The sequence below is a fragment of the Ambystoma mexicanum genome, chromosome 11, assembly GCF_040938575.1.
Source record: "Ambystoma mexicanum isolate Mex_15411 chromosome 11, UKY_AmexF1_1, whole genome shotgun sequence".
In the NCBI taxonomy this organism is placed as follows: Eukaryota; Metazoa; Chordata; class Amphibia; order Caudata; family Ambystomatidae; genus Ambystoma; species Ambystoma mexicanum.
In genome coordinates this window covers 1179485051-1179511249 of record NC_090934.1, presented here as the reverse complement: position 1 = coordinate 1179511249, position 26199 = coordinate 1179485051, and the positions used below count along the sequence as shown (strand labels likewise).

Below are 26199 nucleotides of genomic sequence, written 5' to 3'. Positions count from 1 at the left end.
AGCCTATATACAATGGCCGTTCGTGGCCGTTCGGGGCCGTTTGGGCAGGCAGGTGGTTGGTTGGGCAGAGGGCGAGGAGGAAGAACTGTGTTCACTCCTCTGCCTGCCTTTTTACCTCTCGCTTCCCCCCACTCACTCCTCCATCTGCCTCCCACTATGTCACACTAACTTTCCACCTGACCCCCATTTCAAATAGGTCACTTCATTCCAACTAGGCCCAGTGAAAAGGACAAGACGTTGGGTTCTTTATGCATTTTTTCCAAAGACAAAATGCCGCGCTGCGCCCATTTGCAAGTCCACAAAGCTAGCACAGTCCTAAGACGGTTTTTCATTTAAGCACTGTAGTACACCTGCCAAAAGGGCAGTCAAGCATTCCAGGACCAACTGCAGACCTAGCTGGAGGACGGGAGTGTGTGGAGCAAGCTCCAACTCCATCTCCCTGTTCCAGAAATCCGTGGCCGGCAGTTATAGGAAGCGTGGAATGCAATCACATGAAAAGTAAAAACCCATTTCAGGCATGTCAGAAGTGGGATTCGAACCCACGCCTCCAGAGGAGACTGCGACCTGAACGCAGCGCCTTAGACCACTCGGCCATCCTGACTCTGCCTTAGGCGCTCGCCTGAATCGGCTTAGAGGCTATGTTGGCAAGTCTTTGACCACACTTAAATCCTCTTGGATTTCCTAAAATGTCTCCACAGTCTGCCAGGAATATACTCTCGCGCATCCCACCCACCCCTCCTAACCCACCACCCTCCCCATCCATTTTAAAAATGTCACTTCATTCCCACTAGGCCCAGTTAAAAGGACAACACATTGGGTTCTTTATGCATTTTTTCCAAAGGCAAAATGTCGCGGTGCGCCCGTTTGCATGTCCACAAGGCCGGCCCAGTCCAAAGATGGTTTTTCACTGGAGTTCACTTTCCCAAAAAAGAAGCGAGGAAATACAGGAAGCACTGGAAATCAACCATGAGGCCTGCAGTGCGTGCTCCAACTCCATCTCCCTGTTCCAGAAAGCCTTGGCCAGCAGTTATAGGACGCCTGGAATGTTACAATCAAATGAAAAGAAAAAATCTGTTACAGACATGTCAGAGGTGGGATTCGAACCCACTGCGACCTGAACGCAGCGCCTTAGACCACTCGGCCATCCTGACTCTGCCATTTGCACCCCTCAGATGCGGCTTAGAGGCAATGTTGGAAAGTCTCAAAGACCACCCGCCTAAAATCCTCTCCTATTGCATTAAAGTCTCCCAATTCCTCCCAAAAGAATAATCACAGGCAGGGCAGCACTCATACAACGACTACTGGCACAGACGTGCAGGGTTCAATCCCTATGTACAGCAGCTACTTGTCACAAGCACACATGAGTCTTTCATGTTTCTGCAGAACAGTGCTGCCTGCCACCTGTTAACAGACACAAGCAACTACACCTCAGGAAATAGGAAGGCAGGAGGCGGGCTGGTTTATGCAAATAAAAGCATGCACTGTGTCCAACCCTTCAGGAGGTTCAGGCAGTGTGCTAGAGCCTTCTTGGTCACAAGAGGTTGGGCACTAGTGCCGGGGAGCCTGTTTAGGCTGAAAGGACTGTGTATGGGCCGGCCTGATCTCCCTGTACTCCTGCACAGGACTCACTCTAAATTACAGGGCTAAAGAGTTCTGCCAGCAAAGCCTATATACAATGGCCGTTCGTGGCCGTTCGGGGCCGTTTGGGCAGGCAGGTGGTTGGTTGGGCAGAGGGCGAGGAGGAAGAACTGTGTTCACTCCTCTGCCTGCCTTTTTACCTCTCGCTTCCCCCCACTCACTCCTCCATCTGCCTCCCACTATGTCACACTAACTTTCCACCTGACCCCCATTTCAAATAGGTCACTTCATTCCAACTAGGCCCAGTGAAAAGGACAAGACGTTGGGTTCTTTATGCATTTTTTCCAAAGACAAAATGCCGCGCTGCGCCCATTTGCAAGTCCACAAAGCTAGCACAGTCCTAAGACGGTTTTTCATTTAAGCACTGTAGTACACCTGCCAAAAGGGCAGTCAAGCATTCCAGGACCAACTGCAGACCTAGCTGGAGGACGGGAGTGTGTGGAGCAAGCTCCAACTCCATCTCCCTGTTCCAGAAATCCGTGGCCGGCAGTTATAGGAAGCGTGGAATGCAATCACATGAAAAGTAAAAACCCATTTCAGGCATGTCAGAAGTGGGATTCGAACCCACGCCTCCAGAGGAGACTGCGACCTGAACGCAGCGCCTTAGACCACTCGGCCATCCTGACTCTGCCTTAGGCGCTCGCCTGAATCGGCTTAGAGGCTATGTTGGCAAGTCTTTGACCACACTTAAATCCTCTTGGATTTCCTAAAATGTCTCCACAGTCTGCCAGGAATATACTCTCGCGCATCCCACCCACCCCTCCTAACCCACCACCCTCCCCATCCATTTTAAAAATGTCACTTCATTCCCACTAGGCCCAGTTAAAAGGACAACACATTGGGTTCTTTATGCATTTTTTCCAAAGGCAAAATGTCGCGGTGCGCCCGTTTGCATGTCCACAAGGCCGGCCCAGTCCAAAGATGGTTTTTCACTGGAGTTCACTTTCCCAAAAAAGAAGCGAGGAAATACAGGAAGCACTGGAAATCAACCATGAGGCCTGCAGTGCGTGCTCCAACTCCATCTCCCTGTTCCAGAAAGCCTTGGCCAGCAGTTATAGGACGCCTGGAATGTTACAATCAAATGAAAAGAAAAAATCTGTTACAGACATGTCAGAGGTGGGATTCGAACCCACTGCGACCTGAACGCAGCGCCTTAGACCACTCGGCCATCCTGACTCTGCCATTTGCACCCCTCAGATGCGGCTTAGAGGCAATGTTGGAAAGTCTCAAAGACCACCCGCCTAAAATCCTCTCCTATTGCATTAAAGTCTCCCAATTCCTCCCAAAAGAATAATCACAGGCAGGGCAGCACTCATACAACGACTACTGGCACAGACGTGCAGGGTTCAATCCCTATGTACAGCAGCTACTTGTCACAAGCACACATGAGTCTTTCATGTTTCTGCAGAACGGTGCTGCCTGCCACCTGTTAACAGACACAAGCAACTACACCTCAGGAAATAGGAAGGCAGGAGGCGGGCTGGTTTATGCAAATAAAAGCATGCACTGTGTCCAACCCTTCAGGAGGTTCAGGCAGTGTGCTAGAGCCTTCTTGGTCACAAGAGGTTGGGCACTAGTCCCGGGGAGCCTGTTTAGGCTGAAAGGACTGTGTATGGGCCGGCCTGATCTCCCTGTACTCCTGCACAGGACTCACTCTAAATGACAGGGCTAGAGAGTTCTGCCAGCAAAGCCTATATACAATGGCCGTTCGTGGCCGTTTGGGCAGGCAGGTGGTTGGTTGGGCAGAGGGCGAGGAGGAAGAACTGTGTTCACTCCTCTGCCTGCCTTTTTACCTCTCGCTTCCCCCCACTCACTCCTCCATCTGCCTCCCACTATGTCACACTAACTTTCCTCCTGACCTCCATTTCAAATAGGTCACTTCATTCCAACTAGGCCCAGTGAAAAGGACAAGACGTTGGGTTCTTTATGCATTTTTTCCAAAGACAAAATGCCGCGCTGCGCCCATTTGCAAGTCCACAAAGCTAGCACAGTCCTAAGACGGTTTTTCATTTAAGCACTGTAGTACACCTGCCAAAAGGGCAGTGAAGCATTCCAGGACGAACTGCAGACCTAGCTGGAGGACGGGAGTGTGTGGAGCAAGCTCCAACTCCATCTCCCTGTTCCAGAAGTCCGAGGCCGGCAGTTATAGGAAGCGTGGAATGCAATCACATGAAAAGTAAAAACCCGTTTCAGGCATGTCAGAAGTGGGATTCGAACCCAGACCTGAACGCAGCACCTTAGATCACTCGGCCATCCTGACTCTGCCTTAGGCGCTTGCCTGAATCGGCTTAGAGGCTATGTTGGCAAGTCTTTGACCACACTTAAATCCTCTTGGATTTCCTAAAATGTCTCCACAGTCTGCCAGGAATATACTCTTGCGCATCCCACCCACCCCTCCTAACCCACCACCCTCCCCATCCATTTTAAAAATGTCACTTCATTCCCACTAGGCCCAGTTAAAAGGACAACACATTGGGTTCTTTATGCATTTTTTCCAAAGGCAAAATGTCGCGGTGCGCCCGTTTGCATGTCCACAAGGCCGGCCCAGTCCAAAGATGGTTTTTCACTGGAGTTCACTTTCCCAAAAAAGAAGCGAGGAAATACAGGAAGCACTGGAAATCAACCATGAGGCCTGCAGTGCGTGCTCCAACTCCATCTCCCTGTTCCAGAAAGCCTTGGCCAGCAGTTATAGGACGCCTGGAATGTTACAATCAAATGAAAAGAAAAATTCTGTTACAGACATGTCAGAAGTGGGATTCGAACCCACGCCTCCAGAGGAGACTGCGACCTGAACGCAGCGCCTTAGACCACTCGGCCATCCTGACTCTGCCATTTGCACCCCTCAGATGCGGCTTAGAGGCAATGTTGGAAAGTCTCAAAGACCACCCGCCTAAAATCCTCTCCTATTGCATTAAAGTCTCCCAATTCCTCCCAAAAGAATAATCACAGGCAGGGCAGCACTCATACAACGACTACTGGCACAGACGTGCAGGGTTCAATCCCTATGTACAGCAGCTACTTGTCACAAGCACACATGAGTCTTTCATGTTTCTGCAGAACGGTGCTGCCTGCCACCTGTTAACAGACACAAGCAACTACACCTCAGGAAATAGGAAGGCAGGAGGCGGGCTGGTTTATGCAAATAAAAGCATGCACTGTGTCCAACCCTTCAGGAGGTTCAGGCAGTGTGCTAGAGCCTTCTTGGTCACAAGAGGTTGGGCACTAGTCCCGGGGAGCCTGTTTAGGCTGAAAGGACTGTGTATGGGCCGGCCTGATCTCCCTGTACTCCTGCACAGGACTCACTCTAAATGATAGGGCTAAAGAGTTCTGCCAGCAAAGCCTATATACAATGGCCGTTCGGGGCCGTTTGGGCAGACAGGTGGTTGGTTGGGCAGAGGGCGAGGAGGAAGAACTGTGTTCACTCCTCTGCCTGCCTTTTTACCTCTCGCTTCCCCCCACTCACTCCTCCATCTGCCTCCCACTATGTCACACTAACTTTCCTCCTGACCTCCATTTCAAATAGGTCACTTCATTCCAACTAGGCCCAGTGAAAAGGACAAGACGTTGGGTTCTTTATGCATTTTTTCCAAAGACAAAATGCTGCGCTGCGCCCATTTGCAAGTCCACAAAGCTAGCACAGTCCTAAGACGGTTTTTCATTTAAGCACTGTAGTACACCTGCCAAAAGGGCAGTGAAGCATTCCAGGACGAACTGCAGACCTAGCTGGAGGACGGGAGTGTGTGGAGCAAGCTCCAACTCCATCTCCCTGTTCCAGAAGTCCGTGGCCGGCAGTTATAGGAAGCGTGGAATGCAATCACATGAAAAGTAAAAACCCGTTTCAGGCATGTCAGAAGTGGGATTCGAACCCAGACCTGAACGCAGCACCTTAGACCACTCGGCCATCCTGACTCTGCCTTAGGCGCTCGCCTGAATCGGCTTAGAGGCTATGTTGGCAAGTCTTTGACCACACTTAAATCCTCTTGGATTTCCTAAAATGTCTCCACAGTCTGCCAGGAATATACTCTCGCGCATCCCACCCACCCCTCCTAACCCACCACCCTCCCCATCCATTTTAAAAATGTCACTTCATTCCCACTAGGCCCAGTTAAAAGGACAACACATTGGGTTCTTTATGCATTTTTTCCAAAGGCAAAATGTCGCGGTGCGCCCGTTTGCATGTCCACAAGGCCGGCCCAGTCCAAAGATGGTTTTTCACTGGAGTTCACTTTCCCAAAAAAGAAGCGAGGAAATACAGGAAGCACTGGAAATCAACCATGAGGCCTGCAGTGCGTGCTCCAACTCCATCTCCCTGTTCCAGAAAGCCTTGGCCAGCAGTTATAGGACGCCTGGAATGTTACAATCAAATGAAAAGAAAAATTCTGTTACAGACATGTCAGAAGTGGGATTCGAACCCACGCTTCCAGAGGAGACTGCGACCTGAACGCAGCGCCTTAGACCACTCGGCCATCCTGACTCTGCCATTTGCACCCCTCAGATGCGGCTTAGAGGCAATGTTGGAAAGTCTCAAAGACCACCCGCCTAAAATCCTCTCCTATTGCATTAAAGTCTCCCAATTCCTCCCAAAAGAATAATCACAGGCAGGGCAGCACTCATACAACGACTACTGGCACAGACGTGCAGGGTTCAATCCCTATGTACAGCAGCTACTTGTCACAAGCACACATGAGTCTTTCATGTTTCTGCAGAACGGTGCTGCCTGCCACCTGTTAACAGACACAAGCAACTACACCTCAGGAAATAGGAAGGCAGGAGGCGGGCTGGTTTATGCAAATAAAAGCATGCACTGTGTCCAACCCTTCAGGAGGTTCAGGCAGTGTGCTAGAGCCTTCTTGGTCACAAGAGGTTGGGCACTAGTCCCGGGGAGCCTGTTTAGGCTGAAAGGACTGTGTATGGGCCGGCCTGATCTCCCTGTACTCCTGCACAGGACTCACTCTAAATGACAGGGCTAAAGAGTTCTGCCAGCAAAGCCTATATACAATGGCCGTTCGTGGCCGTTTGGGCAGGCAGGTGGTTGGTTGGGCAGAGGGCGAGGAGGAAGAACTGTGTTCACTCCTCTGCCTGCCTTTTTACCTCTCGCTTCCCCCCACTCACTCCTCCATCTGCCTCCCACTATGTCACACTAACTTTCCACCTGACCCCCATTTCAAATAGGTCACTTCATTCCAACTAGGCCCAGTGAAAAGGACAAGACGTTGGGTTCTTTATGCATTTTTTCCAAAGACAAAATGCCGCGCTGCGCCCATTTGCAAGTCCACAAAGCTAGCACAGTCCTAAGACGGTTTTTCATTTAAGCACTGTAGTACACCTGCCAAAAGGGCAGTGAAGCATTCCAGGACGAACTGCAGACCTAGCTGGAGGACGGGAGTGTGTGGAGCAAGCTCCAACTCCATCTCCCTGTTCCAGAAGTCTGTGGCCGGCAGTTATAGGAAGCGTGGAATGCAATCACATGAAAAGTAAAAACCCGTTTCAGGCATGTCAGAAGTGGGATTCGAACCCAGACCTGAACGCAGCACCTTAGACCACTCGGCCATCCTGACTCTGCCTTAGGCGCTTGCCTGAATCGGCTTAGAGGCTATGTTGGCAAGTCTTTGACCACACTTAAATCCTCTTGGATTTCCTAAAATGTCTCCACAGTCTTCCAGGAATATACTCTCGCGCATCCCACCCACCCCTCCTAACCCACCACCCTCCCCATCCATTTTAAAAATGTCACTTCATTCCCACTAGGCACAGTTAAAAGGACAACACATTGGGTTCTTTATGCATTTTTTCCAAAGGCAAAATGTCGCGGTGCGCCCGTTTGCATGTCCACAAGGCCGGCCCAGTCCAAAGATGGTTTTTCACTGGAGTTCACTTTCCCAAAAAAGAAGCGAGGAAATACAGGAAGCACTGGAAATCAACCATGAGGCCTGCAGTGCGTGCTCCAACTCCATCTCCCTGTTCCAGAAAGCCTTGGCCAGCAGTTATAGGACGCCTGGAATGTTACAATCAAATGAAAAGAAAAATTCTGTTACAGACATGTCAGAAGTGGGATTCGAACCCACGCCTCCAGAGGAGACTGCGACCTGAACGCAGCGTCTTAGACCACTCGGCCATCCTGACTCTGCCATTTGCACCCCTCAGATGCGGCTTAGAGGCAATGTTGGAAAGTCTCAAAGACCACCCGCCTAAAATCCTCTCCTATTGCATTAAAGTCTCCCAATTCCTCCCAAAAGAATAATCACAGGCAGGGCAGCACTCATACAATGACTACTGGCACAGACGTGCAGGGTTCAATCCCTATGTACAGCAGCTACTTGTCACAAGCACACATGAGTCTTTCATGTTTCTGCAGAACGGTGCTGCCTGCCACCTGTTAACAGACACAAGCAACTACACCTCAGGAAATAGGAAGGCAGGAGGCGGGCTGGTTTATGCAAATAAAAGCATGCACTGTGTCCAACCCTTCAGGAGGTTCAGGCAGTGTGCTAGAGCCTTCTTGGTCACAAGAGGTTGGGCACTAGTCCCGGGGAGCCTGTTTAGGCTGAAAGGACTGTGTATGGGCCGGCCTGATCTCCCTGTACTCCTGCACAGGACTCACTCTAAATGACAGGGCTAAAGAGTTCTGCCAGCAAAGCCTATATACAATGGCCGTTCGTGGCCGTTTGGGCAGGCAGGTGGTTGGTTGGGCAGAGGGCAAGGAGGAAGAACTGTGTTCACTCCTCTGCCTGCCTTTTTACCTCTCGCTTCCCCCCACTCACTCCTCCATCTGCCTCCCACTATGTCACACTAACTTTCCTCCTGACCTCCATTTCAAATAGGTCACTTCATTCCAACTAGGCCCAGTGAAAAGGACAAGACGTTGGGTTCTTTATGCATTTTTTCCAAAGACAAAATGCCGCGCTGCGCCCATTTGCAAGTCCACAAAGCTAGCACAGTCCTAAGACGGTTTTTCATTTAAGCACTGTAGTACACCTGCCAAAAGGGCAGTGAAGCATTCCAGGACGAACTGCAGACCTAGCTGGAGGACGGGAGTGTGTGGAGCAAGCTCCAACTCCATCTCCCTGTTCCAGAAGTCCGAGGCCGGCAGTTATAGGAAGCGTGGAATGCAATCACATGAAAAGTAAAAACCTGTTTCAGGCATGTCAGAAGTGGGATTCGAACCCAGACCTGAACGCAGCACCTTAGATCACTCGGCCATCCTGACTCTGCCTTAGGCGCTTGCCTGAATCGGCTTAGAGGCTATGTTGGCAAGTCTTTGACCACACTTAAATCCTCTTGGATTTCCTAAAATGTCTCCACAGTCTGCCAGGAATATACTCTTGCGCATCCCACCCACCCCTCCTAACCCACCACCCTCCCCATCCATTTTAAAAATGTCACTTCATTCCCACTAGGCCCAGTTAAAAGGACAACACATTGGGTTCTTTATGCATTTTTTCCAAAGGCAAAATGTCGCGGTGCGCCCGTTTGCATGTCCACAAGGCCGGCCCAGTCCAAAGATGGTTTTTCACTGGAGTTCACTTTCCCAAAAAAGAAGCGAGGAAATACAGGAAGCACTGGAAATCAACCATGAGGCCTGCAGTGCGTGCTCCAACTCCATCTCCCTGTTCCAGAAAGCCTTGGCCAGCAGTTATAGGACGCCTGGAATGTTACAATCAAATGAAAAGAAAAATTCTGTTACAGACATGTCAGAAGTGGGATTCGAACCCACGCCTCCAGAGGAGACTGCGACCTGAACGCAGCGCCTTAGACCACTCGGCCATCCTGACTCTGCCATTTGCACCCCTCAGATGCGGCTTAGAGGCAATGTTGGAAAGTCTCAAAGACCACCCGCCTAAAATCCTCTCCTATTGCATTAAAGTCTCCCAATTCCTCCCAAAAGAATAATCACAGGCAGGGCAGCACTCATACAACGACTACTGGCACAGACGTGCAGGGTTCAATCCCTATGTACAGCAGCTACTTGTCACAAGCACACATGAGTCTTTCATGTTTCTGCAGAACGGTGCTGCCTGCCACCTGTTAACAGACACAAGCAACTACACCTCAGGAAATAGGAAGGCAGGAGGCGGGCTGGTTTATGCAAATAAAAGCATGCACTGTGTCCAACCCTTCAGGAGGTTCAGGCAGTGTGCTAGAGCCTTCTTGGTCACAAGAGGTTGGGCACTAGTCCCGGGGAGCCTGTTTAGGCTGAAAGGACTGTGTATGGGCCGGCCTGATCTCCCTGTACTCCTGCACAGGACTCACTCTAAATGATAGGGCTAAAGAGTTCTGCCAGCAAAGCCTATATACAATGGCCGTTCGGGGCCGTTTGGGCAGACAGGTGGTTGGTTGGGCAGAGGGCGAGGAGGAAGAACTGTGTTCACTCCTCTGCCTGCCTTTTTACCTCTCGCTTCCCCCCACTCACTCCTCCATCTGCCTCCCACTATGTCACACTAACTTTCCTCCTGACCTCCATTTCAAATAGGTCACTTCATTCCAACTAGGCCCAGTGAAAAGGACAAGACGTTGGGTTCTTTATGCATTTTTTCCAAAGACAAAATGCTGCGCTGCGCCCATTTGCAAGTCCACAAAGCTAGCACAGTCCTAAGACGGTTTTTCATTTAAGCACTGTAGTACACCTGCCAAAAGGGCAGTGAAGCATTCCAGGACGAACTGCAGACCTAGCTGGAGGACGGGAGTGTGTGGAGCAAGCTCCAACTCCATCTCCCTGTTCCAGAAATCCGTGGCCGGCAGTTATAGGAAGCGTGGAATGCAATCACATGAAAAGTAAAAACCCATTTCAGGCATGTCAGAAGTGGGATTCGAACCCACGCCTCCAGAGGAGACTGCGACCTGAACGCAGCGCCTTAGACCACTCGGCCATCCTGACTCTGCCTTAGGCGCTCGCCTGAATCGGCTTAGAGGCTATGTTGGCAAGTCTTTGACCACACTTAAATCCTCTTGGATTTCCTAAAATGTCTCCACAGTCTGCCAGGAATATACTCTCGCGCATCCCACCCACCCCTCCTAACCCACCACCCTCCCCATCCATTTTAAAAATGTCACTTCATTCCCACTAGGCCCAGTTAAAAGGACAACACATTGGGTTCTTTATGCATTTTTTCCAAAGGCAAAATGTCGCGGTGCGCCCGTTTGCATGTCCACAAGGCCGGCCCAGTCCAAAGATGGTTTTTCACTGGAGTTCACTTTCCCAAAAAAGAAGCGAGGAAATACAGGAAGCACTGGAAATCAACCATGAGGCCTGCAGTGCGTGCTCCAACTCCATCTCCCTGTTCCAGAAAGCCTTGGCCAGCAGTTATAGGACGCCTGGAATGTTACAATCAAATGAAAAGAAAAAATCTGTTACAGACATGTCAGAGGTGGGATTCGAACCCACTGCGACCTGAACGCAGCGCCTTAGACCACTCGGCCATCCTGACTCTGCCGTTTGCACCCCTCAGATGCGGCTTAGAGGCAATGTTGGAAAGTCTCAAAGACCACCCGCCTAAAATCCTCTCCTATTGCATTAAAGTCTCCAAATTCCTCCCAAAAGAATAATCACAGGCAGGGCAGCACTCATACAACGACTACTGGCACAGACGTGCAGGGTTCAATCCCTATGTACAGCAGCTACTTGTCACAAGCACACATGAGTCTTTCATGTTTCTGCAGAACGGTGCTGCCTGCCACCTGTTAACAGACACGAGCAACTACACCTCAGGAAATAGGAAGGCAGGAGGCGGGCTGGTTTATGCAAATAAAAGCATGCACTGTGTCCAACCCTTCAGGAGGTTCAGGCAGTGTGCTAGAGCCTTCTTGGTCACAAGAGGTTGGGCACTAGTGCCGGGGAGCCTGTTTAGGCTGAAAGGACTGTGTATGGGCCGGCCTGATCTCCCTGTACTCCTGCACAGGACTCACTCTAAATTACAGGGCTAAAGAGTTCTGCCAGCAAAGCCTATATACAATGGCCGTTCGTGGCCGTTTGGGCAGGCAGGTGGTTGGTTGGGCAGAGGGCGAGGAGGAAGAACTGTGTTCACTCCTCTGCCTGCCTTTTTACCTCTCGCTTCCCCCCACTCACTCCTCCATCTGCCTCCCACTATGTCACACTAACTTTCCACCTGACCCCCATTTCAAATAGGTCACTTCATTCCAACTAGGCCCAGTGAAAAGGACAAGACGTTGGGTTCTTTATGCATTTTTTCCAAAGACAAAATGCCGCGCTGCGCCCATTTGCAAGTCCACAAAGCTAGCACAGTCCTAAGACGGTTTTTCATTTAAGCACTGTAGTACACCTGCCAAAAGGGCAGTCAAGCATTCCAGGACCAACTGCAGACCTAGCTGGAGGACGGGAGTGTGTGGAGCAAGCTCCAACTCCATCTCCCTGTTCCAGAAATCCGTGGCCGGCAGTTATAGGAAGCGTGGAATGCAATCACATGAAAAGTAAAAACCCATTTCAGGCATGTCAGAAGTGGGATTCGAACCCACGCCTCCAGAGGAGACTGCGACCTGAACGCAGCGCCTTAGACCACTCGGCCATCCTGACTCTGCCTTAGGCGCTCGCCTGAATCGGCTTAGAGGCTATGTTGGCAAGTCTTTGACCACACTTAAATCCTCTTGGATTTCCTAAAATGTCTCCACAGTCTGCCAGGAATATACTCTCGCGCATCCCACCCACCCCTCCTAACCCACCACCCTCCCCATCCATTTTAAAAATGTCACTTCATTCCCACTAGGCCCAGTTAAAAGGACAACACATTGGGTTCTTTATGCATTTTTTCCAAAGGCAAAATGTCGCGGTGCGCCCGTTTGCATGTCCACAAGGCCGGCCCAGTCCAAAGATGGTTTTTCACTGGAGTTCACTTTCCCAAAAAAGAAGCGAGGAAATACAGGAAGCACTGGAAATCAACCATGAGGCCTGCAGTGCGTGCTCCAACTCCATCTCCCTGTTCCAGAAAGCCTTGGCCAGCAGTTATAGGACGCCTGGAATGTTACAATCAAATGAAAAGAAAAAATCTGTTACAGACATGTCAGAGGTGGGATTCGAACCCACTGCGACCTGAACGCAGCGCCTTAGACCACTCGGCCATCCTGACTCTGCCATTTGCACCCCTCAGATGCGGCTTAGAGGCAATGTTGGAAAGTCTCAAAGACCACCCGCCTAAAATCCTCTCCTATTGCATTAAAGTCTCCCAATTCCTCCCAAAAGAATAATCACAGGCAGGGCAGCACTCATACAACGACTACTGGCACAGACGTGCAGGGTTCAATCCCTATGTACAGCAGCTACTTGTCACAAGCACACATGAGTCTTTCATGTTTCTGCAGAACAGTGCTGCCTGCCACCTGTTAACAGACACAAGCAACTACACCTCAGGAAATAGGAAGGCAGGAGGCGGGCTGGTTTATGCAAATAAAAGCATGCACTGTGTCCAACCCTTCAGGAGGTTCAGGCAGTGTGCTAGAGCCTTCTTGGTCACAAGAGGTTGGGCACTAGTGCCGGGGAGCCTGTTTAGGCTGAAAGGACTGTGTATGGGCCGGCCTGATCTCCCTGTACTCCTGCACAGGACTCACTCTAAATTACAGGGCTAAAGAGTTCTGCCAGCAAAGCCTATATACAATGGCCGTTCGTGGCCGTTCGGGGCCGTTTGGGCAGGCAGGTGGTTGGTTGGGCAGAGGGCGAGGAGGAAGAACTGTGTTCACTCCTCTGCCTGCCTTTTTACCTCTCGCTTCCCCCCACTCACTCCTCCATCTGCCTCCCACTATGTCACACTAACTTTCCACCTGACCCCCATTTCAAATAGGTCACTTCATTCCAACTAGGCCCAGTGAAAAGGACAAGACGTTGGGTTCTTTATGCATTTTTTCCAAAGACAAAATGCCGCGCTGCGCCCATTTGCAAGTCCACAAAGCTAGCACAGTCCTAAGACGGTTTTTCATTTAAGCACTGTAGTACACCTGCCAAAAGGGCAGTCAAGCATTCCAGGACCAACTGCAGACCTAGCTGGAGGACGGGAGTGTGTGGAGCAAGCTCCAACTCCATCTCCCTGTTCCAGAAATCCGTGGCCGGCAGTTATAGGAAGCGTGGAATGCAATCACATGAAAAGTAAAAACCCATTTCAGGCATGTCAGAAGTGGGATTCGAACCCACGCCTCCAGAGGAGACTGCGACCTGAACGCAGCGCCTTAGACCACTCGGCCATCCTGACTCTGCCTTAGGCGCTCGCCTGAATCGGCTTAGAGGCTATGTTGGCAAGTCTTTGACCACACTTAAATCCTCTTGGATTTCCTAAAATGTCTCCACAGTCTGCCAGGAATATACTCTCGCGCATCCCACCCACCCCTCCTAACCCACCACCCTCCCCATCCATTTTAAAAATGTCACTTCATTCCCACTAGGCCCAGTTAAAAGGACAACACATTGGGTTCTTTATGCATTTTTTCCAAAGGCAAAATGTCGCGGTGCGCCCGTTTGCATGTCCACAAGGCCGGCCCAGTCCAAAGATGGTTTTTCACTGGAGTTCACTTTCCCAAAAAAGAAGCGAGGAAATACAGGAAGCACTGGAAATCAACCATGAGGCCTGCAGTGCGTGCTCCAACTCCATCTCCCTGTTCCAGAAAGCCTTGGCCAGCAGTTATAGGACGCCTGGAATGTTACAATCAAATGAAAAGAAAAAATCTGTTACAGACATGTCAGAGGTGGGATTCGAACCCACTGCGACCTGAACGCAGCGCCTTAGACCACTCGGCCATCCTGACTCTGCCATTTGCACCCCTCAGATGCGGCTTAGAGGCAATGTTGGAAAGTCTCAAAGACCACCCGCCTAAAATCCTCTCCTATTGCATTAAAGTCTCCCAATTCCTCCCAAAAGAATAATCACAGGCAGGGCAGCACTCATACAACGACTACTGGCACAGACGTGCAGGGTTCAATCCCTATGTACAGCAGCTACTTGTCACAAGCACACATGAGTCTTTCATGTTTCTGCAGAACGGTGCTGCCTGCCACCTGTTAACAGACACAAGCAACTACACCTCAGGAAATAGGAAGGCAGGAGGCGGGCTGGTTTATGCAAATAAAAGCATGCACTGTGTCCAACCCTTCAGGAGGTTCAGGCAGTGTGCTAGAGCCTTCTTGGTCACAAGAGGTTGGGCACTAGTCCCGGGGAGCCTGTTTAGGCTGAAAGGACTGTGTATGGGCCGGCCTGATCTCCCTGTACTCCTGCACAGGACTCACTCTAAATGACAGGGCTAGAGAGTTCTGCCAGCAAAGCCTATATACAATGGCCGTTCGTGGCCGTTTGGGCAGGCAGGTGGTTGGTTGGGCAGAGGGCGAGGAGGAAGAACTGTGTTCACTCCTCTGCCTGCCTTTTTACCTCTCGCTTCCCCCCACTCACTCCTCCATCTGCCTCCCACTATGTCACACTAACTTTCCTCCTGACCTCCATTTCAAATAGGTCACTTCATTCCAACTAGGCCCAGTGAAAAGGACAAGACGTTGGGTTCTTTATGCATTTTTTCCAAAGACAAAATGCCGCGCTGCGCCCATTTGCAAGTCCACAAAGCTAGCACAGTCCTAAGACGGTTTTTCATTTAAGCACTGTAGTACACCTGCCAAAAGGGCAGTGAAGCATTCCAGGACGAACTGCAGACCTAGCTGGAGGACGGGAGTGTGTGGAGCAAGCTCCAACTCCATCTCCCTGTTCCAGAAGTCCGAGGCCGGCAGTTATAGGAAGCGTGGAATGCAATCACATGAAAAGTAAAAACCCGTTTCAGGCATGTCAGAAGTGGGATTCGAACCCAGACCTGAACGCAGCACCTTAGATCACTCGGCCATCCTGACTCTGCCTTAGGCGCTTGCCTGAATCGGCTTAGAGGCTATGTTGGCAAGTCTTTGACCACACTTAAATCCTCTTGGATTTCCTAAAATGTCTCCACAGTCTGCCAGGAATATACTCTTGCGCATCCCACCCACCCCTCCTAACCCACCACCCTCCCCATCCATTTTAAAAATGTCACTTCATTCCCACTAGGCCCAGTTAAAAGGACAACACATTGGGTTCTTTATGCATTTTTTCCAAAGGCAAAATGTCGCGGTGCGCCCGTTTGCATGTCCACAAGGCCGGCCCAGTCCAAAGATGGTTTTTCACTGGAGTTCACTTTCCCAAAAAAGAAGCGAGGAAATACAGGAAGCACTGGAAATCAACCATGAGGCCTGCAGTGCGTGCTCCAACTCCATCTCCCTGTTCCAGAAAGCCTTGGCCAGCAGTTATAGGACGCCTGGAATGTTACAATCAAATGAAAAGAAAAATTCTGTTACAGACATGTCAGAAGTGGGATTCGAACCCACGCCTCCAGAGGAGACTGCGACCTGAACGCAGCGCCTTAGACCACTCGGCCATCCTGACTCTGCCATTTGCACCCCTCAGATGCGGCTTAGAGGCAATGTTGGAAAGTCTCAAAGACCACCCGCCTAAAATCCTCTCCTATTGCATTAAAGTCTCCCAATTCCTCCCAAAAGAATAATCACAGGCAGGGCAGCACTCATACAACGACTACTGGCACAGACGTGCAGGGTTCAATCCCTATGTACAGCAGCTACTTGTCACAAGCACACATGAGTCTTTCATGTTTCTGCAGAACGGTGCTGCCTGCCACCTGTTAACAGACACAAGCAACTACACCTCAGGAAATAGGAAGGCAGGAGGCGGGCTGGTTTATGCAAATAAAAGCATGCACTGTGTCCAACCCTTCAGGAGGTTCAGGCAGTGTGCTAGAGCCTTCTTGGTCACAAGAGGTTGGGCACTAGTCCCGGGGAGCCTGTTTAGGCTGAAAGGACTGTGTATGGGCCGGCCTGATCTCCCTGTACTCCTGCACAGGACTCACTCTAAATGATAGGGCTAAAGAGTTCTGCCAGCAAAGCCTATATACAATGGCCGTTCGGGGCCGTTTGGGCAGACAGGTGGTTGGTTGGGCAGAGGGCGAGGAGGAAGAACTGTGTTCACTCCTCTGCCTGCCTTTTTACCTCTCGCTTCCCCCCACTCACTCCTCCATCTGCCTCCCACTATGTCACACTAACTTTCCTCCTGACCTCCATTTCAAATAGGTCACTTCATTCCAACTAGGCCCAGTGAAAAGGACAAGACGTTGGGTTCTTTATGCATTTTTTCCAAAGACAAAATGCTGCGCTGCGCCCATTTGCAAGTCCACAAAGCTAGCACAGTCCTAAGACGGTTTTTCATTTAAGCACTGTAGTACACCTGCCAAAAGGGCAGTGAAGCATTCCAGGACGAACTGCAGACCTAGCTGGAGGACGGGAGTGTGTGGAGCAAGCTCCAACTCCATCTCCCTGTTCCAGAAGTCCGTGGCCGGCAGTTATAGGAAGCGTGGAATGCAATCACATGAAAAGTAAAAACCCGTTTCAGGCATGTCAGAAGTGGGATTCGAACCCAGACCTGAACGCAGCACCTTAGACCACTCGGCCATCCTGACTCTGCCTTAGGCGCTCGCCTGAATCGGCTTAGAGGCTATGTTGGCAAGTCTTTGACCACACTTAAATCCTCTTGGATTTCCTAAAATGTCTCCACAGTCTGCCAGGAATATACTCTCGCGCATCCCACCCACCCCTCCTAACCCACCACCCTCCCCATCCATTTTAAAAATGTCACTTCATTCCCACTAGGCCCAGTTAAAAGGACAACACATTGGGTTCTTTATGCATTTTTTCCAAAGGCAAAATGTCGCGGTGCGCCCGTTTGCATGTCCACAAGGCCGGCCCAGTCCAAAGATGGTTTTTCACTGGAGTTCACTTTCCCAAAAAAGAAGCGAGGAAATACAGGAAGCACTGGAAATCAACCATGAGGCCTGCAGTGCGTGCTCCAACTCCATCTCCCTGTTCCAGAAAGCCTTGGCCAGCAGTTATAGGACGCCTGGAATGTTACAATCAAATGAAAAGAAAAATTCTGTTACAGACATGTCAGAAGTGGGATTCGAACCCACGCTTCCAGAGGAGACTGCGACCTGAACGCAGCGCCTTAGACCACTCGGCCATCCTGACTCTGCCATTTGCACCCCTCAGATGCGGCTTAGAGGCAATGTTGGAAAGTCTCAAAGACCACCCGCCTAAAATCCTCTCCTATTGCATTAAAGTCTCCCAATTCCTCCCAAAAGAATAATCACAGGCAGGGCAGCACTCATACAACGACTACTGGCACAGACGTGCAGGGTTCAATCCCTATGTACAGCAGCTACTTGTCACAAGCACACATGAGTCTTTCATGTTTCTGCAGAACGGTGCTGCCTGCCACCTGTTAACAGACACAAGCAACTACACCTCAGGAAATAGGAAGGCAGGAGGCGGGCTGGTTTATGCAAATAAAAGCATGCACTGTGTCCAACCCTTCAGGAGGTTCAGGCAGTGTGCTAGAGCCTTCTTGGTCACAAGAGGTTGGGCACTAGTCCCGGGGAGCCTGTTTAGGCTGAAAGGACTGTGTATGGGCCGGCCTGATCTCCCTGTACTCCTGCACAGGACTCACTCTAAATGACAGGGCTAAAGAGTTCTGCCAGCAAAGCCTATATACAATGGCCGTTCGTGGCCGTTTGGGCAGGCAGGTGGTTGGTTGGGCAGAGGGCGAGGAGGAAGAACTGTGTTCACTCCTCTGCCTGCCTTTTTACCTCTCGCTTCCCCCCACTCACTCCTCCATCTGCCTCCCACTATGTCACACTAACTTTCCACCTGACCCCCATTTCAAATAGGTCACTTCATTCCAACTAGGCCCAGTGAAAAGGACAAGACGTTGGGTTCTTTATGCATTTTTTCCAAAGACAAAATGCCGCGCTGCGCCCATTTGCAAGTCCACAAAGCTAGCACAGTCCTAAGACGGTTTTTCATTTAAGCACTGTAGTACACCTGCCAAAAGGGCAGTGAAGCATTCCAGGACGAACTGCAGACCTAGCTGGAGGACGGGAGTGTGTGGAGCAAGCTCCAACTCCATCTCCCTGTTCCAGAAGTCTGTGGCCGGCAGTTATAGGAAGCGTGGAATGCAATCACATGAAAAGTAAAAACCCGTTTCAGGCATGTCAGAAGTGGGATTCGAACCCAGACCTGAACGCAGCACCTTAGACCACTCGGCCATCCTGACTCTGCCTTAGGCGCTTGCCTGAATCGGCTTAGAGGCTATGTTGGCAAGTCTTTGACCACACTTAAATCCTCTTGGATTTCCTAAAATGTCTCCACAGTCTTCCAGGAATATACTCTCGCGCATCCCACCCACCCCTCCTAACCCACCACCCTCCCCATCCATTTTAAAAATGTCACTTCATTCCCACTAGGCACAGTTAAAAGGACAACACATTGGGTTCTTTATGCATTTTTTCCAAAGGCAAAATGTCGCGGTGCGCCCGTTTGCATGTCCACAAGGCCGGCCCAGTCCAAAGATGGTTTTTCACTGGAGTTCACTTTCCCAAAAAAGAAGCGAGGAAATACAGGAAGCACTGGAAATCAACCATGAGGCCTGCAGTGCGTGCTCCAACTCCATCTCCCTGTTCCAGAAAGCCTTGGCCAGCAGTTATAGGACGCCTGGAATGTTACAATCAAATGAAAAGAAAAATTCTGTTACAGACATGTCAGAAGTGGGATTCGAACCCACGCCTCCAGAGGAGACTGCGACCTGAACGCAGCGTCTTAGACCACTCGGCCATCCTGACTCTGCCATTTGCACCCCTCAGATGCGGCTTAGAGGCAATGTTGGAAAGTCTCAAAGACCACCCGCCTAAAATCCTCTCCTATTGCATTAAAGTCTCCCAATTCCTCCCAAAAGAATAATCACAGGCAGGGCAGCACTCATACAATGACTACTGGCACAGACGTGCAGGGTTCAATCCCTATGTACAGCAGCTACTTGTCACAAGCACACATGAGTCTTTCATGTTTCTGCAGAACGGTGCTGCCTGCCACCTGTTAACAGACACAAGCAACTACACCTCAGGAAATAGGAAGGCAGGAGGCGGGCTGGTTTATGCAAATAAAAGCATGCACTGTGTCCAACCCTTCAGGAGGTTCAGGCAGTGTGCTAGAGCCTTCTTGGTCACAAGAGGTTGGGCACTAGTCCCGGGGAGCCTGTTTAGGCTGAAAGGACTGTGTATGGGCCGGCCTGATCTCCCTGTACTCCTGCACAGGACTCACTCTAAATGACAGGGCTAAAGAGTTCTGCCAGCAAAGCCTATATACAATGGCCGTTCGTGGCCGTTTGGGCAGGCAGGTGGTTGGTTGGGCAGAGGGCAAGGAGGAAGAACTGTGTTCACTCCTCTGCCTGCCTTTTTACCTCTCGCTTCCCCCCACTCACTCCTCCATCTGCCTCCCACTATGTCACACTAACTTTCCTCCTGACCTCCATTTCAAATAGGTCACTTCATTCCAACTAGGCCCAGTGAAAAGGACAAGACGTTGGGTTCTTTATGCATTTTTTCCAAAGACAAAATGCCGCGCTGCGCCCATTTGCAAGTCCACAAAGCTAGCACAGTCCTAAGACGGTTTTTCATTTAAGCACTGTAGTACACCTGCCAAAAGGGCAGTGAAGCATTCCAGGACGAACTGCAGACCTAGCTGGAGGACGGGAGTGTGTGGAGCAAGCTCCAACTCCATCTCCCTGTTCCAGAAGTCCGAGGCCGGCAGTTATAGGAAGCGTGGAATGCAATCACATGAAAAGTAAAAACCTGTTTCAGGCATGTCAGAAGTGGGATTCGAACCCAGACCTGAACGCAGCACCTTAGATCACTCGGCCATCCTGACTCTGCCTTAGGCGCTTGCCTGAATCGGCTTAGAGGCTATGTTGGCAAGTCTTTGACCACACTTAAATCCTCTTGGATTTCCTAAAATGTCTCCACAGTCTGCCAGGAATATACTCTTGCGCATCCCACCCACCCCTCCTAACCCACCACCCTCCCCATCCATTTTAAAAATGTCACTTCATTCCCACTAGGCCCAGTTAAAAGGACAACACATTGGGTTCTTTATGCATTTTTTCCAAAGGCAAAATGTCGCGGTGCGCCCGTTTGCATGTCCACAAGGCCGGCCCAGTCCAAAGATGGTTTTTCACTGGAGTTCACTTTCCCAAAAAAGAAGCGAGGAAATACAGGAAGCACTGGAAATCAACCATGAGGCCTGCAGTGCGTGCTCCAACTCCATCTCCCTGTTCCAGAAAGCCTTGGCCAGCAGTTATAGGACGCCTGGAATGTTACAATCAAATGAAAAGAAAAATTCTGTTACAGACATGTCAGAAGTGGGATTCGAACCCACGCCTCCAGAGGAGACTGCGACCTGAACGCAGCGCCTTAGACCACTCGGCCATCCTGACTCTGCCATTTGCACCCCTCAGATGCGGCTTAGAGGCAATGTTGGAAAGTCTCAAAGACCACCCGCCTAAAATCCTCTCCTATTGCATTAAAGTCTCCCAATTCCTCCCAAAAGAATAATCACAGGCAGGGCAGCACTCATACAACGACTACTGGCACAGACGTGCAGGGTTCAATCCCTATGTACAGCAGCTACTTGTCACAAGCACACATGAGTCTTTCATGTTTCTGCAGAACGGTGCTGCCTGCCACCTGTTAACAGACACAAGCAACTACACCTCAGGAAATAGGAAGGCAGGAGGCGGGCTGGTTTATGCAAATAAAAGCATGCACTGTGTCCAACCCTTCAGGAGGTTCAGGCAGTGTGCTAGAGCCTTCTTGGTCACAAGAGGTTGGGCACTAGTCCCGGGGAGCCTGTTTAGGCTGAAAGGACTGTGTATGGGCCGGCCTGATCTCCCTGTACTCCTGCACAGGACTCACTCTAAATGATAGGGCTAAAGAGTTCTGCCAGCAAAGCCTATATACAATGGCCGTTCGGGGCCGTTTGGGCAGACAGGTGGTTGGTTGGGCAGAGGGCGAGGAGGAAGAACTGTGTTCACTCCTCTGCCTGCCTTTTTACCTCTCGCTTCCCCCCACTCACTCCTCCATCTGCCTCCCACTATGTCACACTAACTTTCCTCCTGACCTCCATTTCAAATAGGTCACTTCATTCCAACTAGGCCCAGTGAAAAGGACAAGACGTTGGGTTCTTTATGCATTTTTTCCAAAGACAAAATGCTGCGCTGCGCCCATTTGCAAGTCCACAAAGCTAGCACAGTCCTAAGACGGTTTTTCATTTAAGCACTGTAGTACACCTGCCAAAAGGGCAGTGAAGCATTCCAGGACGAACTGCAGACCTAGCTGGAGGACGGGAGTGTGTGGAGCAAGCTCCAACTCCATCTCCCTGTTCCAGAAGTCCGAGGCCGGCAGTTATAGGAAGCGTGGAATGCAATCACATGAAAAGTAAAAACCCGTTTCAGGCATGTCAGAAGTGGGATTCGAACCCAGACCTGAACGCAGCACCTTAGATCACTCGGCCATCCTGACTCTGCCTTAGGCGCTTGCCTGAATCGGCTTAGAGGCTATGTTGGCAAGTCTTTGACCACACTTAAATCCTCTTGGATTTCCTAAAATGTCTCCACAGTCTGCCAGGAATATACTCTTGCGCATCCCACCCACCCCTCCTAACCCACCACCCTCCCCATCCATTTTAAAAATGTCACTTCATTCCCACTAGGCCCAGTTAAAAGGACAACACATTGGGTTCTTTATGCATTTTTTCCAAAGGCAAAATGTCGCGGTGCGCCCGTTTGCATGTCCACAAGGCCGGCCCAGTCCAAAGATGGTTTTTCACTGGAGTTCACTTTCCCAAAAAAGAAGCGAGGAAATACAGGAAGCACTGGAAATCAACCATGAGGCCTGCAGTGCGTGCTCCAACTCCATCTCCCTGTTCCAGAAAGCCTTGGCCAGCAGTTATAGGACGCCTGGAATGTTACAATCAAATGAAAAGAAAAATTCTGTTACAGACATGTCAGAAGTGGGATTCGAACCCACGCCTCCAGAGGAGACTGCGACCTGAACGCAGCGCCTTAGACCACTCGGCCATCCTGACTCTGCCATTTGCACCCCTCAGATGCGGCTTAGAGGCAATGTTGGAAAGTCTCAAAGACCACCCGCCTAAAATCCTCTCCTATTGCATTAAAGTCTCCCAATTCCTCCCAAAAGAATAATCACAGGCAGGGCAGCACTCATACAACGACTACTGGCACAGACGTGCAGGGTTCAATCCCTATGTACAGCAGCTACTTGTCACAAGCACACATGAGTCTTTCATGTTTCTGCAGAACGGTGCTGCCTGCCACCTGTTAACAGACACAAGCAACTACACCTCAGGAAATAGGAAGGCAGGAGGCGGGCTGGTTTATGCAAATAAAAGCATGCACTGTGTCCAACCCTTCAGGAGGTTCAGGCAGTGTGCTAGAGCCTTCTTGGTCACAAGAGGTTGGGCACTAGTGCCGGGGAGCCTGTTTAGGCTGAAAGGACTGTGTATGGGCCGGCCTGATCTCCCTGTACTCCTGCACAGGACTCACTCTAAATTACAGGGCTAAAGAGTTCTGCCAGCAAAGCCTATATACAATGGCCGTTCGTGGCCGTTTGGGCAGGCAGGTGGTTGGTTGGGCAGAGGGCGAGGAGGAAGAACTGTGTTCACTCCTCTGCCTGCCTTTTTACCTCTCGCTTCCCCCCACTCACTCCTCCATCTGCCTCCCACTATGTCACACTAACTTTCCACCTGACCCCCATTTCAAATAGGTCACTTCATTCCAACTAGGCCCAGTGAAAAGGACAAGACGTTGGGTTCTTTATGCATTTTTTCCAAAGACAAAATGCCGCGCTGCGCCCATTTGCAAGTCCACAAAGCTAGCACAGTCCTAAGACGGTTTTTCATTTAAGCACTGTAGTACACCTGCCAAAAGGGCAGTCAAGCATTCCAGGACCAACTGCAGACCTAGCTGGAGGACGGGAGTGTGTGGAGCAAGCTCCAACTCCATCTCCCTGTTCCAGAAATCCGTGGCCGGCAGTTATAGGAAGCGTGGAATGCAATCACATGAAAAGTAAAAACCCATTTCAGGCATGTCAGAAGTGGGATTCGAACCCACGCCTCCAGAGGAGACTGCGACCTGAACGCAGCGCCTTAGACCACTCGGCCATCCTGACTCTGCCTTAGGCGCTCGCCTGAATCGGCTTAGAGGCTATGTTGGCAAGTCTTTGACCACACTTAAATCCTCTTGGATTTCCTAAAATGTCTCCACAGTCTGCCAGGAATATACTCTCGCGCATCCCACCCACCCCTCCTAACCCACCACCCTCCCCATCCATTTTAAAAATGTCACTTCATTCCCACTAGGCCCAGTTAAAAGGACAACACATTGGGTTCTTTATGCATTTTTTCCAAAGGCAAAATGTCGCGGTGCGCCCGTTTGCATGTCCACAAGGCCGGCCCAGTCCAAAGATGGTTTTTCACTGGAGTTCACTTTCCCAAAAAAGAAGCGAGGAAATACAGGAAGCACTGGAAATCAACCATGAGGCCTGCAGTGCGTGCTCCAACTCCATCTCCCTGTTCCAGAAAGCCTTGGCCAGCAGTTATAGGACGCCTGGAATGTTACAATCAAATGAAAAGAAAAAATCTGTTACAGACATGTCAGAGGTGGGATTCGAACCCACTGCGACCTGAACGCAGCGCCTTAGACCACTCGGCCATCCTGACTCTGCCATTTGCACCCCTCAGATGCGGCTTAGAGGCAATGTTGGAAAGTCTCAAAGACCACCCGCCTAAAATCCTCTCCTATTGCATTAAAGTCTCCCAATTCCTCCCAAAAGAATAATCACAGGCAGGGCAGCACTCATACAACGACTACTGGCACAGACGTGCAGGGTTCAATCCCTATGTACAGCAGCTACTTGTCACAAGCACACATGAGTCTTTCATGTTTCTGCAGAACGGTGCTGCCTGCCACCTGTTAACAGACACAAGCAACTACACCTCAGGAAATAGGAAGGCAGGAGGCGGGCTGGTTTATGCAAATAAAAGCATGCACTGTGTCCAACCCTTCAGGAGGTTCAGGCAGTGTGCTAGAGCCTTCTTGGTCACAAGAGGTTGGGCACTAGTCCCGGGGAGCCTGTTTAGGCTGAAAGGACTGTGTATGGGCCGGCCTGATCTCCCTGTACTCCTGCACAGGACTCACTCTAAATGACAGGGCTAGAGAGTTCTGCCAGCAAAGCCTATATACAATGGCCGTTCGTGGCCGTTTGGGCAGGCAGGTGGTTGGTTGGGCAGAGGGCGAGGAGGAAGAACTGTGTTCACTCCTCTGCCTGCCTTTTTACCTCTCGCTTCCCCCCACTCACTCCTCCATCTGCCTCCCACTATGTCACACTAACTTTCCTCCTGACCTCCATTTCAAATAGGTCACTTCATTCCAACTAGGCCCAGTGAAAAGGACAAGACGTTGGGTTCTTTATGCATTTTTTCCAAAGACAAAATGCCGCGCTGCGCCCATTTGCAAGTCCACAAAGCTAGCACAGTCCTAAGACGGTTTTTCATTTAAGCACTGTAGTACACCTGCCAAAAGGGCAGTGAAGCATTCCAGGACGAACTGCAGACCTAGCTGGAGGACGGGAGTGTGTGGAGCAAGCTCCAACTCCATCTCCCTGTTCCAGAAGTCCGAGGCCGGCAGTTATAGGAAGCGTGGAATGCAATCACATGAAAAGTAAAAACCCGTTTCAGGCATGTCAGAAGTGGGATTCGAACCCAGACCTGAACGCAGCACCTTAGATCACTCGGCCATCCTGACTCTGCCTTAGGCGCTTGCCTGAATCGGCTTAGAGGCTATGTTGGCAAGTCTTTGACCACACTTAAATCCTCTTGGATTTCCTAAAATGTCTCCACAGTCTGCCAGGAATATACTCTTGCGCATCCCACCCACCCCTCCTAACCCACCACCCTCCCCATCCATTTTAAAAATGTCACTTCATTCCCACTAGGCCCAGTTAAAAGGACAACACATTGGGTTCTTTATGCATTTTTTCCAAAGGCAAAATGTCGCGGTGCGCCCGTTTGCATGTCCACAAGGCCGGCCCAGTCCAAAGATGGTTTTTCACTGGAGTTCACTTTCCCAAAAAAGAAGCGAGGAAATACAGGAAGCACTGGAAATCAACCATGAGGCCTGCAGTGCGTGCTCCAACTCCATCTCCCTGTTCCAGAAAGCCTTGGCCAGCAGTTATAGGACGCCTGGAATGTTACAATCAAATGAAAAGAAAAATTCTGTTACAGACATGTCAGAAGTGGGATTCGAACCCACGCCTCCAGAGGAGACTGCGACCTGAACGCAGCGCCTTAGACCACTCGGCCATCCTGACTCTGCCATTTGCACCCCTCAGATGCGGCTTAGAGGCAATGTTGGAAAGTCTCAAAGACCACCCGCCTAAAATCCTCTCCTATTGCATTAAAGTCTCCCAATTCCTCCCAAAAGAATAATCACAGGCAGGGCAGCACTCATACAACGACTACTGGCACAGACGTGCAGGGTTCAATCCCTATGTACAGCAGCTACTTGTCACAAGCACACATGAGTCTTTCATGTTTCTGCAGAACGGTGCTGCCTGCCACCTGTTAACAGACACAAGCAACTA

General features: G+C 50.5%; 16 non-coding genes across 16 annotated transcripts; all 16 read right to left on the bottom strand.

The window, feature by feature from the left end:
• Window positions 1-518: 518 nt before the first annotated feature.
• Window positions 519-601, bottom strand: TRNAL-CAG (transfer RNA leucine (anticodon CAG)). Its single transcript has one exon. It is a non-coding gene; the product is annotated as a tRNA-Leu (tRNA).
• Window positions 602-2181: 1580 nt separating this feature from the next.
• TRNAL-CAG (transfer RNA leucine (anticodon CAG)) lies at window positions 2182-2264 on the bottom strand. The gene has a single exon. It is a non-coding gene; the product is annotated as a tRNA-Leu (tRNA).
• A 2116-nt stretch (window positions 2265-4380) lies between these two features.
• TRNAL-CAG (transfer RNA leucine (anticodon CAG)) lies at window positions 4381-4463 on the bottom strand. Its single transcript has one exon. It is a non-coding gene; the product is annotated as a tRNA-Leu (tRNA).
• A 1566-nt stretch (window positions 4464-6029) lies between these two features.
• TRNAL-CAG (transfer RNA leucine (anticodon CAG)) lies at window positions 6030-6112 on the bottom strand. Its single transcript has one exon. It is a non-coding gene; the product is annotated as a tRNA-Leu (tRNA).
• Window positions 6113-7678: 1566 nt separating this feature from the next.
• TRNAL-CAG (transfer RNA leucine (anticodon CAG)) lies at window positions 7679-7761 on the bottom strand. Its single transcript has one exon. It is a non-coding gene; the product is annotated as a tRNA-Leu (tRNA).
• A 1566-nt stretch (window positions 7762-9327) lies between these two features.
• Window positions 9328-9410, bottom strand: TRNAL-CAG (transfer RNA leucine (anticodon CAG)). The gene has a single exon. It is a non-coding gene; the product is annotated as a tRNA-Leu (tRNA).
• Window positions 9411-10430: 1020 nt separating this feature from the next.
• Window positions 10431-10513, bottom strand: TRNAL-CAG (transfer RNA leucine (anticodon CAG)). Its single transcript has one exon. It is a non-coding gene; the product is annotated as a tRNA-Leu (tRNA).
• A 1570-nt stretch (window positions 10514-12083) lies between these two features.
• Window positions 12084-12166, bottom strand: TRNAL-CAG (transfer RNA leucine (anticodon CAG)). Its single transcript has one exon. It is a non-coding gene; the product is annotated as a tRNA-Leu (tRNA).
• Window positions 12167-13746: 1580 nt separating this feature from the next.
• TRNAL-CAG (transfer RNA leucine (anticodon CAG)) lies at window positions 13747-13829 on the bottom strand. Its single transcript has one exon. It is a non-coding gene; the product is annotated as a tRNA-Leu (tRNA).
• A 2116-nt stretch (window positions 13830-15945) lies between these two features.
• Window positions 15946-16028, bottom strand: TRNAL-CAG (transfer RNA leucine (anticodon CAG)). Its single transcript has one exon. It is a non-coding gene; the product is annotated as a tRNA-Leu (tRNA).
• Window positions 16029-17594: 1566 nt separating this feature from the next.
• TRNAL-CAG (transfer RNA leucine (anticodon CAG)) lies at window positions 17595-17677 on the bottom strand. Its single transcript has one exon. It is a non-coding gene; the product is annotated as a tRNA-Leu (tRNA).
• Window positions 17678-19243: 1566 nt separating this feature from the next.
• On the bottom strand, window positions 19244-19326 carry TRNAL-CAG (transfer RNA leucine (anticodon CAG)). The gene has a single exon. It is a non-coding gene; the product is annotated as a tRNA-Leu (tRNA).
• Window positions 19327-20892: 1566 nt separating this feature from the next.
• TRNAL-CAG (transfer RNA leucine (anticodon CAG)) lies at window positions 20893-20975 on the bottom strand. Its single transcript has one exon. It is a non-coding gene; the product is annotated as a tRNA-Leu (tRNA).
• A 1566-nt stretch (window positions 20976-22541) lies between these two features.
• TRNAL-CAG (transfer RNA leucine (anticodon CAG)) lies at window positions 22542-22624 on the bottom strand. The gene has a single exon. It is a non-coding gene; the product is annotated as a tRNA-Leu (tRNA).
• A 1020-nt stretch (window positions 22625-23644) lies between these two features.
• TRNAL-CAG (transfer RNA leucine (anticodon CAG)) lies at window positions 23645-23727 on the bottom strand. Its single transcript has one exon. It is a non-coding gene; the product is annotated as a tRNA-Leu (tRNA).
• Window positions 23728-25843: 2116 nt separating this feature from the next.
• On the bottom strand, window positions 25844-25926 carry TRNAL-CAG (transfer RNA leucine (anticodon CAG)). Its single transcript has one exon. It is a non-coding gene; the product is annotated as a tRNA-Leu (tRNA).
• Window positions 25927-26199: the final 273 nt, after the last annotated feature.